Source organism: Cervus elaphus, chromosome 27 (genome assembly GCF_910594005.1).
Source record: "Cervus elaphus chromosome 27, mCerEla1.1, whole genome shotgun sequence".
NCBI lineage: Eukaryota > Metazoa > Chordata > Mammalia > Artiodactyla > Cervidae > Cervus > Cervus elaphus.
The window spans coordinates 26,186,730-26,205,065 of NC_057841.1; the positions used below are offsets into that span (position 1 = coordinate 26,186,730).

Consider the following 18,336-nt stretch of genomic DNA (forward strand, 5'->3'; position numbering starts at 1 on the left):
ATTGTAAAGTAATTAGCCTCCAATTAAAATAAATTAAAAAAAAAAGATGAAGCAGCCAGGGGATCTTAAGACAGACAAATATTTTGGAGGGGAGGTTTGGCTAAGGCACTAGACATGTCTTAGTTCCAGTCTCTCTAATGCCATGTGAACCTACATGCTCTTGGGCAAATAACAAGTATTTTTTACTCTCAGTTTGCTTCTGTGAAATCTCAAGAAGAAAATTTATTGTACATAATTCCAGGAGGACTTAAGGGAATGAGGGGGTTTTGTGAAATATCTGGCATTGTTCCTATTAGTTTCTGTCACTGACATCTGTCATGCTGTCCTTCCAACGTTTCCTTTCCTCCTTTTCTCCTATAACCTCTCTTGGAATTATTCCATATGATGCTAGGCGGCTGACTTTGTTTCCCTTTAGACATAGAAGTACGTGACAGAACCAGATCAGCATACCCCACTCCCCTGGCCAGGGTGACCATTCAAGTCTATGGGCACAGCCCAAGCCATCCCCTGCCACTCACTTGCTGGGGTCTTGTTTGAGTTACTTCGAAGAACTCCCTGCTGGGGATGCAAGGGAGCTGGTACTCGATGTGGGACTACTGGCCTGGCAGTCATCTTACCTGCCTTTGTCCAAGAGCTAGTGTGGCCACACGAGCTGGTTATGCTGTTTGGGTAGGAGTTATTGGGAATAAGGCTAAGCAGAAAGAAGCAGAGCCTGGAAACAGGGAAAGATGGGGCTTTGGGCATATCCTCTGAGTCTCTGAATCCAAACAAGACTGAATGAAGCTAAGTGTACCTTGGCTGTTTTTATTTATAGCTGCCGACTCCTCCCTTTAATCGGGTTGGAGTAGTTGGGATTTCTTGCTAATTTGAAATAGGTTACAGCCTTACCTTATTCTTAATCTCTTTGATTAAAAGTGAAGTTTAGTACTTTTCATATATTCCTACTTTCACTTGGTTGCAAATTACCTATTTATGTCTCTTTCCCGTTTTACCTCTGTCTTAGTGTTTTCATACATGTTTTTACACAAATTATTTATGGATTAAGGTTACTGACCTATTATCTCACATATGAATATCAGTCATTTCCATTTTATGAATTATCTCTATTATGTTTTGTATATACTCTTCTACATTAGGACATTGAACTTTCCCTGACAATTATGGGCTTCCCTGGTGGCTCAGACGGTAAAGAATTTGCCTGCATTGCAGGAGAACTGGGTTTGATCCCTGGGTCAGGAAGATCCCCTGGAGGAGGGAATGGCCACCTACTCCAGTATGCTTGCCTGGAGAATTCCATGAACAGACACTACAGTCATTGGGGTCGCAAAGAGTAGGACAGACTGAGTGAGTAACACTTTCACTTTCTGACAATTATACCATCTGCATAACATGCCCTGTTTCTACATGGGGAGGCAGCATAGAGCATTGCTGAAGTTCTGGGCCACCTTCAACTGGGAAAGTGCAAGCATTCTCCAGTATTCTCAGGTTTCACTTGTGGCTCATCTGGTAAACAATCTGCCCGCAATGCGGGAGACCTAGGTTCAGTCCCTGGCTTGGGAAGATCCCCTGGAGAAGGGAAAGGCTACCCATTTCAGTATTCTGGCCTAGAGAATTCCATGGACTGTGTAGTCCATGGGGTCGCAAAGAGTCGGACACGGCTGGGCAACTTTCACTTTCACTTTAAACTGGGAAAATGGCATCTACCTCTTGGGACTGTTGTGAGGATTGACCGATAATACATCAGGTATACAGTTTTCCATGGCTTAACTATTGAAAGGCATCTTATGTTGAAGAATAGCATTAACTATATTTTCCTTGACTATCATTTAATCTGTCATTTTAATGACATTTTTTGATATGCAGAAATTTAACATGTTATTATTGTCCAATATAGCTTTTTTTCTATTATGAACCTTCATTTTTATACTTACAAAACTTATCCCTTTCACAGATTATTTAAAATTCCTCTAGGTACTTACTCAAAAGGAAAGAAAATAGATATATCCATGTAAAGGTTTTTACATGAATGTTCATAATGGCTTTATTTATAATAATCAAAAACTGGATAAATAAAACAGAAACAGACTCACAGATATAGAGAACAAACTAGTGGTTATCAGTGGGGAGAGGCACAGTGGAGGGGCATTATAAGAGTAGAGAATCAAGAGGTACAAACTGCTATATGTAAGATAAATGAGATATAAGAGTGTCTTATATGGCACAAGGAGTATAGCCAGTATTTTATAACTTTACATGGAGTATAATCTACTATATAAAAACACTGAATCACTATTGTTATACCTGTGAAACTAATACTGCAAATCAACTATACTTTAAAAAAATCTGGAAACAACCCCAATGTCCATAACAGACTAATGGATAAACAATAAATAAAGCAATAAAAATGAATGCCTTATTGGTACATTCACCAACATGGTTGAACCTGAACATAATTATGGTGAGAAGGAAACCAAATGAAAATAGTATGCACCATATCTAAAACTCTAAAAAATGCAAACTAATCTCTAATGACCAAAGGCAGATTTGCGGTCGCTTAAAAATGAGAGAGGGCTGGAAGGGCGGCATCACCAAGAGGTTATGAATAGACTGTTGGGAATGATAAAAATGTTACATCTTGATTTCTAGAGATGGTTTAAAAGATATAAACATTATTTTAAAACTTAATTTGTACCCTTTGAACAGTATAGATTATTATCAATTTTATTTCAATAAAGCTATCTTAATTATCTATAATATTTTCTTCTAATTTTTATAATTTGATTTATTATAATTATTTAAGTCTAATCTAGTTGGAATTTATTTTGCAGAATAAATGAAGACCTTTTCCTTCTCCATAAGGTTTACTGCATAATAACCATCATGTCCCCTATTACTATTGCTGCCTCATCTAGCATATATTATTACATACGTTAGTATTTGTTTATACTCCAGGATTATATCTCTATCAACATCCTCTTTAATTATAGTTCAACTTAATCATAATTATAGCTTTATAATATATTTAATAGCTGGTAAGAAAAGCTATCTTTCATTTTAATATTCTTTTCTTGTCTTACCCTAATCCTAAACAAGAGTCTCAGATCCTAGCATTACTGTCAGAACATATAAACCCAAAGCATTATTTTAATACAATTTTAAACATGAAAGGTAATAAATGGTGCAATTCAAAATGGCTTTTTTACATTTTAAGGAAAAATACAAGAAGGAAGCCCAAATAGCCACGATTTAAACCTCAGTTTAGCCAAATTGGAACAAAACTGTTGCTGATAAGCATACACTCTGGCTTCATTTCTCCTGCCCAGACTTCAATCATTAGTTTGCAGAGAATCAGCCAGGGAAAGAGCATTTCTGATACCTCTGGTAGACAAGAAAGACAGTTAAACTCATGGGCAATGGTGGGTAAAGGAGGACTGTAAAGATAGATGGTGAGTAACATGAAGACAAAAGACACATCTAGGAATACAGCAGGACATCCCATTGGGAAGATAAAGTTGTAAGTTCTTTGGCTGTTGTATGAATATGAGCATGAGTAGTGTAAGGGTCACATAATAATTTTTTTCTATTGGTTTTACATAGGCATAAAGTATCTGCCCTATTGCCTTTTGGTTTAAGCCATTTGAGTTATTTTAAACCTGACCAGTTAAAACAAAATAAATTTTAAAAATCTCATTTAGATGTTAGAAGTTAGATCACTTTCCTAAATTTAAAATAGTTGTTTTATATATTTTTTCCACCTTAGTTTCCTATATTGGGAATTCTAATTGCTCACTATTCTCTACCATTCCCAAACAATCTTTTTTCATCAGATGTGCGAGAAGCAGAATGATTGCTTTTGAGGAGTGTACCAAGAAACATCAATCAGGCAGTTAACGCTTATTAAATACCTACTATGTACATAAACTTGAAAGTATTGATGAAAAAGAGGATTTAACCTGAATAATCTGAACAAAGCCAAGAACTCTTCATTTATAAGAGCAAGTCTCTAAAGGCAAATAGCTGAGGCAATTTTTACTTTTCAAGATGAGAGGGGATTTTGAGCGAAGCAACATGTGTTACTAAATCAGTAAAGTAAGATTTATGTTATTTTTGCACATGAAAAGATGCTCAACATCGCTAATTATTAGAGAAATGCAAATCAAAACTATAATGAGGTATCATCTCATATTGGTCAGAATGGCCATCATCAAAAAGTCTGCAAATAATAAATGCTGAGACGGTGTGGAGAAAAGGGAACCCCCCTACATTATTGGTGGGAATGTAAATTGATATAGCCACTATAGAGAACAACATGGAGAGTTTTTTTTTAATTGAATAGGAGTTACCATATGACCCAGCAATCCCACTCCTGGGCATGTATCAAGAAAAGACAAAAACTCTAATTCAAAGTAGATACATGTACCTCAATGTTCATAGAAGCACTACTTATTATACAGTAGTCAAGACAGGCTCAACCTATGTATCCAGTATTGAATGGATAAAGAAGATGTGATATATGTGCATGTGTGTGTGTGAGCTCAGTCATTCAGTCATGTCCGACACTTCGTGACCTCATGGACTGCAGCCTGTCAGGCTCCTCTGTCCATGGGATCTTCCAGACAAAGATACTGGAGCAAGTAGCCATTCCCTTCTCTAGGGGACCTTCCCGACTCAGGGATCGAACCTGGGTCTCCTGCATTGCAGGAGGATTCTTCACCAACTGAGCCGCCAGGGAAGCCCATGTGAGATATATATATATATATCTTACTCAGTTATAAAAAAGAATGAAATAATGCCATTTGCAGCAACATGGATGGACCTAGAAATTACCGCACTAAGTAAGGTAAGTCAGATAAAGACAAATACCATACGAAATCATTTATATGTGGAACCTAAAAAAATAATACAAATGAACTTATTTAAAAAAATAGAGACTCACAGACACAGAAAACTGTCTTATGGTTACCGAAGGGAAAGGGGGAGGGGTAAATTAGGAGTCTGGGATTAACAGATAGGCACTACTGTATAAAAACTTGATAAACAACAAGGACTGACTGTATAGCACAGGGAACTATATTCAATCTCTTATAATAACGTATAATGAATGGAAAATAATCTGAAAAAGAATATATATATTTATATATGCGTGTGTATAAATGAATCCCTTTGCTGTACACTTGAAACTAATATAACATTGTAAATGAACCATAATTCAATTAAATTTTTTTAAAAAATCTATGTTTTGCTTGTTAACTCAGTGCCTCTGAGACACACACTGAGCTTGATTTTTCTCTTCCTTTATAAAAGAAACAATGAGGTCATCTTCAGTGCAGGATTGTTGGGAGACTGAAATACTATATAATCAAAACACATTGCAAAGTGTAAATCACAATACAAAATATTAGTTGTTATGATTAATAAGAGACTGTTACTGCTCCTTTCTCACGCACCCAGGCAAAGCAGCATCATTCTCTCCAGGAGTTCCAGCACAACAGGGCTGTTGTTCCTGCCCTGCCAATATCCAGGGTATGTTGCTGTTGTTCATTGTTCAGTTGCGTCGGACTCTTCGTGACCCCGTGGACTGCAGCACCCCAGGCTTCCCTGTCCTTCACTATCTCCCTGGGTTTGCTCAAACTCATGTCCGTTGAGTTGATGATGCCATCTCATCCTCTGTCACCCGCTTCTCCCACTGCCCTCAATCTTTCTCAGCATCAGGGTCTTTTCCAATGAGTTGGCTCTTCTCATCAGGTGGCCAAAGTATTGGAGCTTCAGCTTCAGCATCAGTCCTTCCAATGAATATTCAGGGTTGATTTCTTTTAGGATGGACTGGTTTGATGTCCTTGTTGTCCAAAGAATGCTATGATATGTAAGTATCTTTCATTCTTCATCTATTGACATTCTTACTTCAGTTAGATTTCCTATCACTTAATTATCTATAAAATTCTTCCTATACAAAGGTTTGTTGTGTTCCAAGGATGAAAGAACAGAAAGAAAAAAGTAACAACACCAACAACCAAGGAGGGCTGTGAAGTGCAGGAATGGAAAAAACTAGACCCTTATCATCCTTCCCTCCCCCATGTTATAACCATTAACAAATTTTAGGTCCTCCTGGGCAGTATACCCTGTCTCTCCTACCCCATACAGGGAGAAAGTAGTTGCCTTACTTTTCCCTGACCCAGGATACGTGTCTCATCCAATCAACAAATGACCTGCAAGACCCTTATTCTGCTCCTTGTACCCTGGGTATAAGAATAGACCAAGGAACCCTGTTCGATGTTGGCTCTCCCCTGAGCCGGCCTGCTCGTTTAACACTATCTCCCACTCAATAAACTTTATTTCCCTCTCGTTCTGTCTGATGCCTGGAAATTCTTTTCCAACCCTTGCACGGACCACGACAAGGATGATCATCCACCTACCCCCAGATAACTCATGTGCTAGGTATTGTTCTCTGAATGAGGATTTATTAACATAAATTAGTTAAACAAAAAGCATTAACAGTATTCAGTCCTTAGAAAGTATTTTGTTTTATTATATCAGAGAACTCACAGAAGTCTCCTATAATGGGCTCCTTTGTGTCTCCTTGCATGTTTGGTTTCCCACTCTCATCCAGGTCACTGGAAAGGATCACGTGGTTATAGGCAAAAGAGAGGATGAGATGGTTAGATAGCATCACTGACTCAATGGACATGAGTTTGAGCAAACTCCGGGAGACAATGAAGGAAGGGAAGCCTGGCAGGCTGCAGTCCACGGGGTCACAAAGAGTCAGACATGACTTAGTGACCGAACACCAGCAAAGGGAAAAGAGATCAGAACCCAAGTCTGCACCTGACTTTGTTCGAGGACCTGGTTGGGTTCTGCCCAGAACTGCCCTGTGACCTTGAGGGCTCTGTTAGCAATCCACCCCCCCTGGCGACTCCTTTCCAGCCTCTGGTCTGACTTCCCTTCCTGGCTGTCAGCCTCTCACTAGTTCCCTTAGGTTATGCAAATGTCAGAGCATTTAACTCCCAACAAATGGCAATGAACAAATTGACATATACCAAATAACAAGTGTGGAAGAGGGTTTCACATGTGCTCTTTAATACCATTAGTTGCAATCATTCTCTGTCAAAAGGTCAGAGCTACATAGATGTGTATATGGAGCATCTCTATGAAGCACATTCTTTAAGGTGAAAACTTCAACTGTGCCAGTCCAACTGATGGATAGTATTCGGGTAGAAAGAAGATTCCTCCAATTTATAATGGGCACGCTCATAAGCAAAGCTTTATTCAAATTTACTTAAGAAAAATCCAAATCTACCCTAAAAATCTTACCATTTCTGATCAAGTTTGTGTAGAAAAACATAAATTGTGGAACATCTTCTAAACTTTATTACATAATAATAATTGCCAGTGTTTTTAGGAATTTATATGTCAGATACTTTGTAAGCACTTTACAGGTATTATCTCTTTACATGTGAGAGATTTTACATAGATTAATGGAAGGTGACATAGTGGTTGAACCCAACTAACTACAGCACTCTCTCTCATTAACTGTACGCCCTTGGGGAGATTACTTAACCTCTCTGGACTTAATTTTTCGTCTGTAAAATAAAGACGATTATAATGTCTGATTCATGGGGTTGTTGTGAGGATTAAAGGAAGGGTAATAAGTACTTACATACATATTCTGTGATTTCTATGTGCCAGGCATTATTCTCTAAATGAGGATTAACTTAAAATTACATGAGTTAAACAAAAAGCATTTAGAACAGTATCTGGTACTTAGAAAGTATTCTATTTTATTATATCAGCATTCACAGAACTCTCATATAATGTGCTCCTTTGTGGCTTCTTGAATGTTGGGGTTTCCCACTGTACTCCAACCTACTGAAAAGAGTTACACGGTCAGTCCACTGGTCAAATGACTGCTCTTCCCTCCTCACCCCCTTTGGTTGGCAGTCATTGCCAAAGTTCTCCTTACAGCCAGGTTACTGTGGATGCCTTTCAGCAACACCCTCTCCTCCTCCGGGCTCTTTGTTGTCAAGACAACACTCCATCTCCTCCGCCTTCTTTTCCTACATTTTCCCAGAGTCAGAAGGCTTTGGAAGAAATTAAAAATAACTTCTTGAAAAATGTGGAGTCTCTGATGCCAGAATTACCAGCTTCTACTTTCACCCGGAGATGAACCTGGATACACTGCCAAGAGAAAAACAAATCCACCCAAATGGGGCAAAGGCAGGAGAATAATAATATACCCAAATCAGAAATTAAAGTAGAAGACTCCTTTCACAGTGATAAAAGGAACTGTCTTTGACCTTTCTAAATAAGCTTTAATTATGTATTTAAAAAATTCTTGGATGTTGGAAAGAAAAAAAAATCACTATTTGTTAATAACAAGAACAAAAAGATTTTAATGAAAGGAAAAATTTCATGAATATGAAGTTCCCACCTTAGTTATCTTACATTGTGAGAAATCCCATATTTCAAAAACATAGATGATGTAGCGACACTTTCTTCCAACAGGATGATTTATGCAGGTTAATCTTGTTAGGAAAACTTGCATATTATAAAATAAGCTGTTTCTTTGGCCACAATAATCTTGATCGAATGTTGCAGAGAGGAACTGACACTTTTCGGGGAGGCTTAAGAAATAAGTCGGACGTTCTCTACCTGACTTACTATAAAGACAGACCCCTGACATATCACTTGTAGACTCCTTTTCAAGTTCCAGTTCCAGTTCCACTTCCACAGCTCAGAATTTCTCTCATCCTTGTTCTGGATTGTAGCATTAACTTTTTCACTTACTTCTATCCATTAAGTACAGCTTCCCTCTAGTCTATTTTCTATGCTGCTGTCCATATGAATTTCCTTAAATACAAAGGGCTTCCCAGATTATTCAGGACAAAACAGTCTAAATTCCATAGAAGAGATAACACTCAGCAGAGGTGAAGACTTAACATGGTCTAACAGGTTGCCTCTGGCCTGGCATCCCAGATTGACTTTTATTGGCGATGCATTTTTCTCATCAATAAAGAGGATAGTATTTGCTTCATAAATTGTGAGAAAAAAATAAAATAATGCATGAAAAGTGCTTGGCCTAATTCTAGGTGTCCATTACATGCTTCTTGTGATTTTGATGATGATGTGGTGATAATGATGGTGATGGTGGTAATAGGGAAGGTGGTAGATGGTAGAGATGATGGTGATGGTGATCTGGTCCTTGAACATCTTTGAGTTCTAGTCTCATTACATCTTCATGACTAGTTTACATTTCCAGAGATTTCTGATTTTCATTTCTCCCTGATTTGTCTATACTGTTCTCTCTCTATAAATTCTCCTTTCCCCAACCTTCTATTTAAGGCATATTATTTTAAAAATTATTTTAGAAGTTTCTCCTAGTGCTTCCATCTTCACATAGTATTTTCTCACTCCTCCTCCATAATATATGTTCTGTATATACGACTCCTAGAGTTTTCAAGGAAACTCTACATCTAGGGACTCTGGACAGCCATTATCTTTTCAGTGTCAAGTACAGTGTCTGATTTTCAAATAATAGAAAAAATATATTGGTTTCTTCCCTCAGTTCCTGGCACAGAGCTCCTAATATCCTTATAATTTCCTAAGTGATAAGAATACTAGGTGCATCTTTCATTCTAATATATGGTTTTGTTCCTGGTTCTGATACCAAGCTCCTAAGTCCTTTGGAATTTTCTGGGTGATAGGAGTTTTGATTTAATGAAGTGATGCTTGGTGGATTCCTGTGTAGCTTTGGGGTGGAGGCTGGTCACCAGAAAGATTGAAGCTTGAAACTTTTACCCCACTGCTACCTTCCAGGTGATGGCAGAAAGCAAAGAGGAACTAAAGAGCCTCTTGATAAGGATAGAAGAGGAGAGTGAAAAAGCTGGCTTAAAACTCAACATTCAAAAAATGAAGATCATGGCATCTGGTCCCATCACTTCAAGGCAAATAGATGGGAAAAAAGTGGAAACAGTGAAAGATTTTATTTTCTTAGGCTCCAAAATCACTGCAGATGGTGACTGCAGCCATAATATTAAAAGACGCTTGCTCCTTGGAAGAACAGCTATGACAAACCTAGACAGCATATTAAAAAGTGGAGACATCACTTTGCCAGCAAAGGTCTGTAGAGTCAAAGCTGTGGTTTTTCCAGTAGGCATGTACGGGTGTGAGAGTTGACCATAAAGAAGGCTAAGCACCAAAGAATTGATGCTTTCAAACTGTGGCGCTGGAAAGACTCTTGAGAGTCTCTTGGGCTGCAAGGAGATCAAACCAGTCAATCCTAAAGAAAATCAACCCTGGATATTATTGGAAGGACTCATGCTGATGCTGAAGCTCCAATACTTTGGCCACCTGATGAGAAGAGCTGACTCATTGGAAAAGACCCTGATGTTGGGCAAGATTGAGGGCAGGAGGACAAGTGGGTGACAGAGGCTGAGATGGTTAGATAGCATCATTGACACAATGGATATGAGTTTGAGCAAACTCCAGGAGGTAGTGAACGACAGCGGAGCCCAGCATGCTGCGGTCCATGGGATCACAAAGAGTCAGACACGATTTAGTGACTGAACAACAATCGTTCAGGAGAGGAACTGGAGATTGAGTTAATGATTGACCATGCCTACATGATGAAGCTTCCATAAAAATCCCCGAAGTATGGGGCTTGGAGAATCTCTGGGGTGGTTAACACCTTCATGTGCTGGGAGGATGTTGTATCCCAACTCCACAGGAAGAGAAGTGCCTGTGCTTGGGACTCTTGGAGTTCACCCATGTACCTCTTCATCTGGCTGTTCATCTATATCCTTTATCTTATTCTTTATTATACAATAAACCAGTAAACATATGCATTTTCCTGAGTGCTCTGAGCTGTACTAGCAAATGACTGAACCTGAGGAGTGGTTGTGGGAACCTCCCGTTTGTAGCTGGTACGTCAGAAGCACAGGTGACAACCTGTACTTGCAACTGGCATGTGAAGTCGAGGTGGGAGCAGTCTGTGAGACTGAGCCCTTAAGCTGAGGGCCCCGACACTGACTCTAGGCAGTCAGAATGGCTTGGTGCTGCAAATCCATACATTTGGTATCAGCCTGTAACAGGGAAGAACAAATCTGACTCCATATTAGATCTGTTCCTTTTGCTTTTGTGTTTTGTTGACCTGTGCTTGTCATGCTGGTTCTGTACCTTTTGTAAAATAATGCTCCCGATAGCCTGAAATATACAGGATAGCCTATTCTCAAGGATCTGATCTTTGAAAGTCCATTCATATAGAGATAAAAAGTTCAAAACAGAATAGCATTTATTTTATTGTAGGTTTAAGGAACATTGTGACCTGACCTACATGTACAGTTGCAAGAACAAAGGATTCCAACACCAAGAAGTTTGCAACCACCAACCTCATCCTTCCCTGGCCTTTAAAAGCGCTTTGCTGAAACCCTTTGAGGATCTTGGGTTTCTTTGGGAGCACAAACCCTTGTGCACAAACTTAGTCTCCTTGCATGGTCCTGCAGTAAGTCTTTCTTTGCTTCAAACTCTGATGTTTTGGTTTGTTTGGCCTCACTGTGTGTCGTGCACACATACCTGCAGTCTGTAAAAAGTGTTGTGGGTACAGTAGTATTGTAAGAAGAAGAGAAAACAGTGCATTTTTCTTACACTGACACATATAAATTCAACCTGAGTGCTTTTATTTTTAATAAATGAGAAAATGGATGAACATTAGAAATCTCAAGTGAGCAAGGCTATAGAACATATTGGACCAAGACTTTTATGGAAAACTTTGGACTTACAGGTTCCAGAATCAAAGGATCTCCCAGTTTAGTATTTCTTTGAGTGACTGAAATTTCATAAAGAAAATTCACCTTTTTGTCACCGTCATTCATCATATATGCTCGAAAAGAATCCTCACATTAAATTAAATAATTACATAAAGAGCCTCACAGATTTGTTGTGCTTAATTTTAGAGCTGTACTGTCCAATAGGAAAGCACTTGTCAAATGTGACTATTAAATAATTTAAACTACTTAGCATTAAATAAAATTAGAAATACTGTTTCTTAGTCAAACTAGTCTTATTTTGAGTGCCCAGCAGCCACGTGTGACTGTTAGTTACTGTACTGGACGGTGCAGACACAGAACATTTCTAACACCACAGAAGTTTCCATTGAATAACACGCCTCTAGATTTCTGCCATCTCCACTACACCTAAAGGCTAGGTTACAGTCAATATCAATCATCCTTTGCCATCCTTATATAAGCAGAAATTTCTTTTGAATGAAATTCAAATAATAATGATTGGGAAGTGTATTCAATTCAGAATATTATGGTGTTTTCTATCAAAGTCAAGCCATTCCAGATTTCACCATCTGGCACTTTCTTAGAGTGCAATTATAAAAGTGTGCCCTCACTCTCCCATTTGGTAGGGGACTTTTAATTCGAAACATCAGTTGTGAAGATAGATACAGATATGGAGGTAAAGGAATTAAAAAACTCTCCAACTCTAACACTAGCATTTGAATAATGCCTTATATTCGCACCCTTAGATTATCTTAGCTAGTCCATAGCAGAACCCAGGCATTCTGACTCTTAAGCCAAGATCCGTTTCTCTACCCCATGCTGCTTATACATGTTCTAACTACAAACTGGAGCAGTGGAGCAAGTGTGGCTCTAGGTAAGCCACATTTATGTCTTCTTAAGCTTTAGAAGTATCAGAGCAGAAATAAGCTGGTGTGTTTGTCACGTTTCTCAAATTTTTTTTTTTTTCCAGAATGACTATCCTTGTCTACACTCACAGACATCACAACAATGAAAAACGGTGTATATATGTTTATTTTGTTATGATATTTTAAATTTTTGGGTACAATTTTTAAAGCCTTTGCCACACATTTCCAGGTTGACCCCCTCCCCCACACTGTATCAATTTATACTCTCAGTAGCAGAACACTGGATATTATTACTGTCTCTCATCCTTCTGCTTCTTTTAAACAAATTGCTAAAGATTAAAATATTTGTTTATTTAATTTGTAAATATTTAAAAATAATAGTGAATATAACACCAAAACATGAATCCATGAAAGAAATAATTGATACGTTGGACTTCATTAAAATTAAAAATGTTGCTCTGTGAAAGACAATATCAAAAGAACCAGAAGACAAGCCAGAGACTGAAAGACAATATTTGCAAAAGACACATCTGATAAAGGATTGCTATGCAAAATACACCTAATGACCTAAACGGACATCTCACCAAAAAAGATATACAGATGGCAAACAGGCTTATGGAAAATGTCCACATCATACGTCATCAGGCAAATGCAAATTAAAATAATAATGAGATACCACCACACATCGAATAGAATGGCCAGAGACAGAACACTGACAACAAATGCTGGAGATGTGGAACAACAGGACTCCTCATTTCTTGCTGGTAGTAATTCAAGATGGTAAAGTCACTTTGAAAGTGGTTTCTCACAAAACTAAACATACTCTTAGCATATGTTCCAGTAATTGCACTCCTTGTTATTTACCCCAAAAAAGCTGAAAACTTCTGTCCACACAAAACCCTGCACATAAATGTTTATAGCAGCTTTATCTGTAATTGCCCAAACTTGGAAGCAACCAAAATGTCCTTTAGTAGGTGAATGGATAAATAAACTGTGGTACATCCAAACAAATGGAATGTTATTCGGGGCTAAAAAGAAATGAGCTTTCAAGCCATGAAAAGACATGGAGGAAACTTAAATCTCTATTAGGAAGTGAAAGAAACCAATCTGAAAAAGCTGTATACTGTATGACTCTAACTGATATTCTGGAAAAGGCAAAACTATGGAACAATAAAAGGTTCAATGGTTTCCAAGATAAGGTGGGGGCGAGGAGGGGTGTGTGTGGAGGGAAAGAAGAGATAAATAGGCAGAACACAGAGGATATATAGGGCAGTGAAATATTCTGTATGATATTATAACAATGGAAACACAAATAAACATATATATATGTATTTATCTTTATACCTTTGTCCAAACCCATAGAATCTTAGAATTCACCAAAAGTGAATCCCAAGGTAAACTATGAACTTTGGGTGATTATTATGTATCAGTGTAGGTTGATCTTTGATAAAATTGTTTTTACCATTCTCTTGCTCAGCACTGATAATGAGGGAGCCAATGCAGATGTAGGGATGGGAGGTGTATGGGAAATCTCCGTACCTCCCGCTTAAACCTGTTGCAAACCTAAAACTGCACTGAAAATAAAGTAATAAAATAAGTGCTGTTCTCTTTCTTATTAATTTATGAGATCTTATTATATGTTATAGGTGCTCATCTTCTTTTCTTTCATGTGTGTTGCAAATATTGTTTCTAGTTTGCTTTTTATCTTTTAATTTTGTTTATAGCATTTTCCAGAAGTAATAAGTTTTTATACAACCATTTCTTTATGATTTCTGCCTTTGAAGGTGTATTGTGCTATCTCAAGTTCTGTATTTCCTTTCGCTACTTTGATTGATGGAATCATCAATCTATCTGCTATTTTTTTCATATGAGGGTACATAGAGGAAAGTGCTTCTTCAGAGTACAATTTTTCCCCAAACAAACCCAAATTAGTAAGTTTTAGATGTAAAATACCATTGTTATTTAAACAAATAATTAAAAATTTTAAAATATAAGTGAAATATTAAAATGATGTCAATAGTGAACATTTTATCATGTAAATGCCAGGTAGAGGGGAATTACATAACAATGATATCACTCTAAAATGTATCAAGGTAATATTATCATGAAAGTGAAACTAGCTGATTGTACCTATTTATATACCAAAAATGTAACAAATTGTTCGTTCCTAGCAATGCATTTACTCTTTTCCTATCAGATACTGGGCCACACACTGTATAATTCTTGGGGAGTTTAATCATTTCTGATGAAAACATCTATTGCTTGTTGAACAAAGTCAATATCCTTTATAATAAGCTCTGAGAAGACCATAACAAACACATTTATTGTTACTGATTTGTAAATGCTATTAATGGAATCAATGAAAGTTGGGAGGAAACATCTGAAAATCATACCACTTACTAGAAATTTTCCATTTCTTTCTAAAAACATTGGCCTTTGACTACATAGCTTAGAGCTTTCTAGTGAAGTCTGTCTTTCTCTCTGAATTAATCATTATTGCCATTATAATCACTATCATTATCATGATTGTGATACCATTACTTTTTTTTCATTTTAAATATTTAAGAATATTTTTAAAAAGTCTAATTTTTTTCATACAAAAAATTACATGGTTGTCAATTATAAAACCCACTTTGATGAAGTCACAGGTTTAAAAATAGCAACTCCTAAAAGTGGAATATCTAGCTGATATTGAATCATCATTCATTGGCTTTATCTTCATCTATTTCAGAGATTTTGTCTTAGGGACCAAAAATTACCATTAGTTTTATTGAAAAGGCTATAATAGTCAATATGATTCTTCTTTATCATGACTCTGTTGAACATCTGTTTCTTTAATAGAGGTAAATGTTTGTAGATAATTAGCTATTTGTCTGAGAGGTTAGGGATCTCTAGAAATTAGAGATTAAATGTTAAGATGCTCCCAATCATTCAAAATTAACAGTAAAGCATGATTTAAACATGGGTTGACACAAATGATCAAAACATCTGCAAAATTTCTAACTTAAAGCAAGAACATCAAAAGTCATTTTGCTCCTTAAGAATATAAGTGTTCCCTACAGCTATTATGAGAAACAGTGTGGAGGCTTCTATAAAAACAGAAAATAGAGCTACCATATGATTCAGCAGTCCCTCTTCTGAGGATATACCCAAAAGAAAGTAAGCCAGTAATGGAAAAGATACCTGTGCTCCCAAGTTCATTGCAGCATTATTTGTGATAACCAAGACATGGAAACAAATGTATGTTAACAGATGACTGGAAAATGCAATTGTGATGTATACATAAAAGGAGTACTATTCAGCCTTAAAAAAGAGTAAGATTCTGACGTTTGCAACAAAACGGATGAATGTAGAAGACATTACGCTAATGAAATAAGCCAGACACAGAAGGAAAACTACTGTATGATCTCACTTATAATGTGGACTCTAAACAACATAAATACATGGAAGCAGATATTAGAATGGTGGCTACCAACCATTGTTGGGTGGGGGAACCAGGAGATGTTGGTCAAACGGTACAAAGTTGCACGAATATAGGATGAACTAGTCTAGAGATCTAACGTACGGCCTGGTGAGCAGAGTTAATAATTCTCTATATTATGTAACACAAATTTGCTAAGAGAGTAGATTTCAGGAACTCTCATCACACACACAAAATGGTAACTATTTGAGCAGAAGATATGTTAATTAGCTTGACTGTAGTAATCATTTCATTACATACATGTATATCAGGTCATCATGTTGTATACCTTAAATATATACAATTCTTATTAAATATTTAAAAGAAATTTCCATCTTATGGACCTCTCAGTTACAATAACTTTAAAAATGGACATGTATACATGGATTAGTGCCAAGTGTATAAAAATCACAAAAAATGGGTACATTTTAACACACTTCTAGCCCTAATGTATAAGCTAACTGATATCTTAGCCCAAAACAGGAAGAACTGAAATAAATTCAATTAGAGGAATTTGTTTTCATTTCAATTAATAGAAAGAAGCTATCCATGCCTTACCGTGGACTTGAAACTTGGAATAGTGGAATGATAATACTTTTTGTTAATTTCACCTCATCCACGTTATACTGTCTCTCTTCTTTTTTATATGAAGGTTTAACCTATTCTAGTACTGAAGGAAAGACGAAAGCTTGTCTAAGAGATCATTCACACTTTTATCTTTTGTCTATTTTTCTTTTCTTATGTTTTCTGTCTCTCTCTCTCCCTCTTTCTATCTCAGATATTGCCAGCTTTGAGAATTTTGCACTTTAAAATATTTTACCAGGTACCATCTTTCACCAACTCTTGGTAATTTCCTATTTTTAAGTAATAACAACTGAGGCTTGTGAAAATATTTTGAAGGACATGCTCATAGCCTGTTTTGTATTCAAAGCAACCAAGGGAAAAAGGAAAGGAAGAATTCGGATTCAAGCTTGGACATTGTACAAATGTTACAAATGTGCTATTATAATGCTTTTGATATTTGTTATCATGGAAATAGTTCCCCTTATTTGCAATCATGGCAAAAAAATTGTTTTGAATAATTATGACCTCTTGTTCAAATTTAGAAGATGGTCTGAATGGATGAAAACTAGAGAGACTTAGAAAATAGCAATGAAAATCACAGAACATAAATGAATTTTAAAAAATCTAAGTGTTCCTTTTTAAAGAAAGGGTGAAAAAAAAAAACAAAAAAAACAAACAAACAAACAAAAAATAATAAAGAAAGGGTGGTATAAGAGTAACCTTGGCATAATTTATTGGCTTTTATCCCAATCAGTACCAATTAGTGGCAATCAATTGCTTTTAGCTATGAAAGTATTTTTAAAAATCTCTCCTATATGAAAACACTCCAGTGAATATCCCTGAGTAATACTGGGTTCTGCTAGTTTTAGCAGGGGTTTGTCTCTGAAGCTGCCAAGACAACTTTGTTCTAAGAGGAGACAAGTTGGCTAGGTTAGCCCTTAACTAAAAAATGAAAGTAAATCCTAATGTCTTATGAGAAAGCTAAACATCAAACAACTGCAGAAACAAGAAATCAAAACAAATCATAAATTTTCTTCTTCAACTTGCTCCGCACATATCCAAGCCTCCCTCTTTGAAGCAAGCTGCTTGGATGATACGTAAACAACGCAAGGAGGAGGCGCCCATGCTCTGGGAATTGATGCTTCACGGAGCCACACTGAAGTGTTTACATTCTGCTCTTACCAGCCTCTAAGCAAAAGAGTTCATTTTCTACTCCCTGTAATATATTTTCTTCTATTTTTAAATCCTCTAAGATGCATATGACCACCGTGTCTGAAAGAATAGAATATTAATGGATATAAAATATGTTGTAAAAATTATAGATAAAACTGAACTCTTCATGATGAATGAGGCTGGTAGTAATAGGAAGAAAGAGGAATAGAAGCCCAGACAGAATAAATATAGTGAATAACAGGCTGGAGAACTTGGTCCTATGGCTCCATTAGTATAAGAGACAAGCAGCTATGGGCTAATGCCACTAATAAGGTGTCCACTAAGAAAAGTGGACCATTTTCAAAGAACGAAACACTTTACTCTGTTTTACATTGATCTGAAGACACTAACTGCATTCTTATTACTTCCTTTCTAGTTTTCTTTCTTTTACTTGCACACACACGCTCACTCACACTACCAAAGAACTATAAAAATTCACAATGATCCAAACTTTCAA

The 18,336-nt window shown here is 36.8% G+C and overlaps 1 protein-coding gene across 28 annotated transcripts in view; it reads right to left on the minus strand.

Moving 5' to 3' along the window:
* DTNA (dystrobrevin alpha) overlaps window positions 1-18,336 on the minus strand; it is a 415,842-nt gene that overhangs the window by 178,735 nt on the left and 218,771 nt on the right. The gene's annotated exons all lie outside the window — the stretch shown is intronic.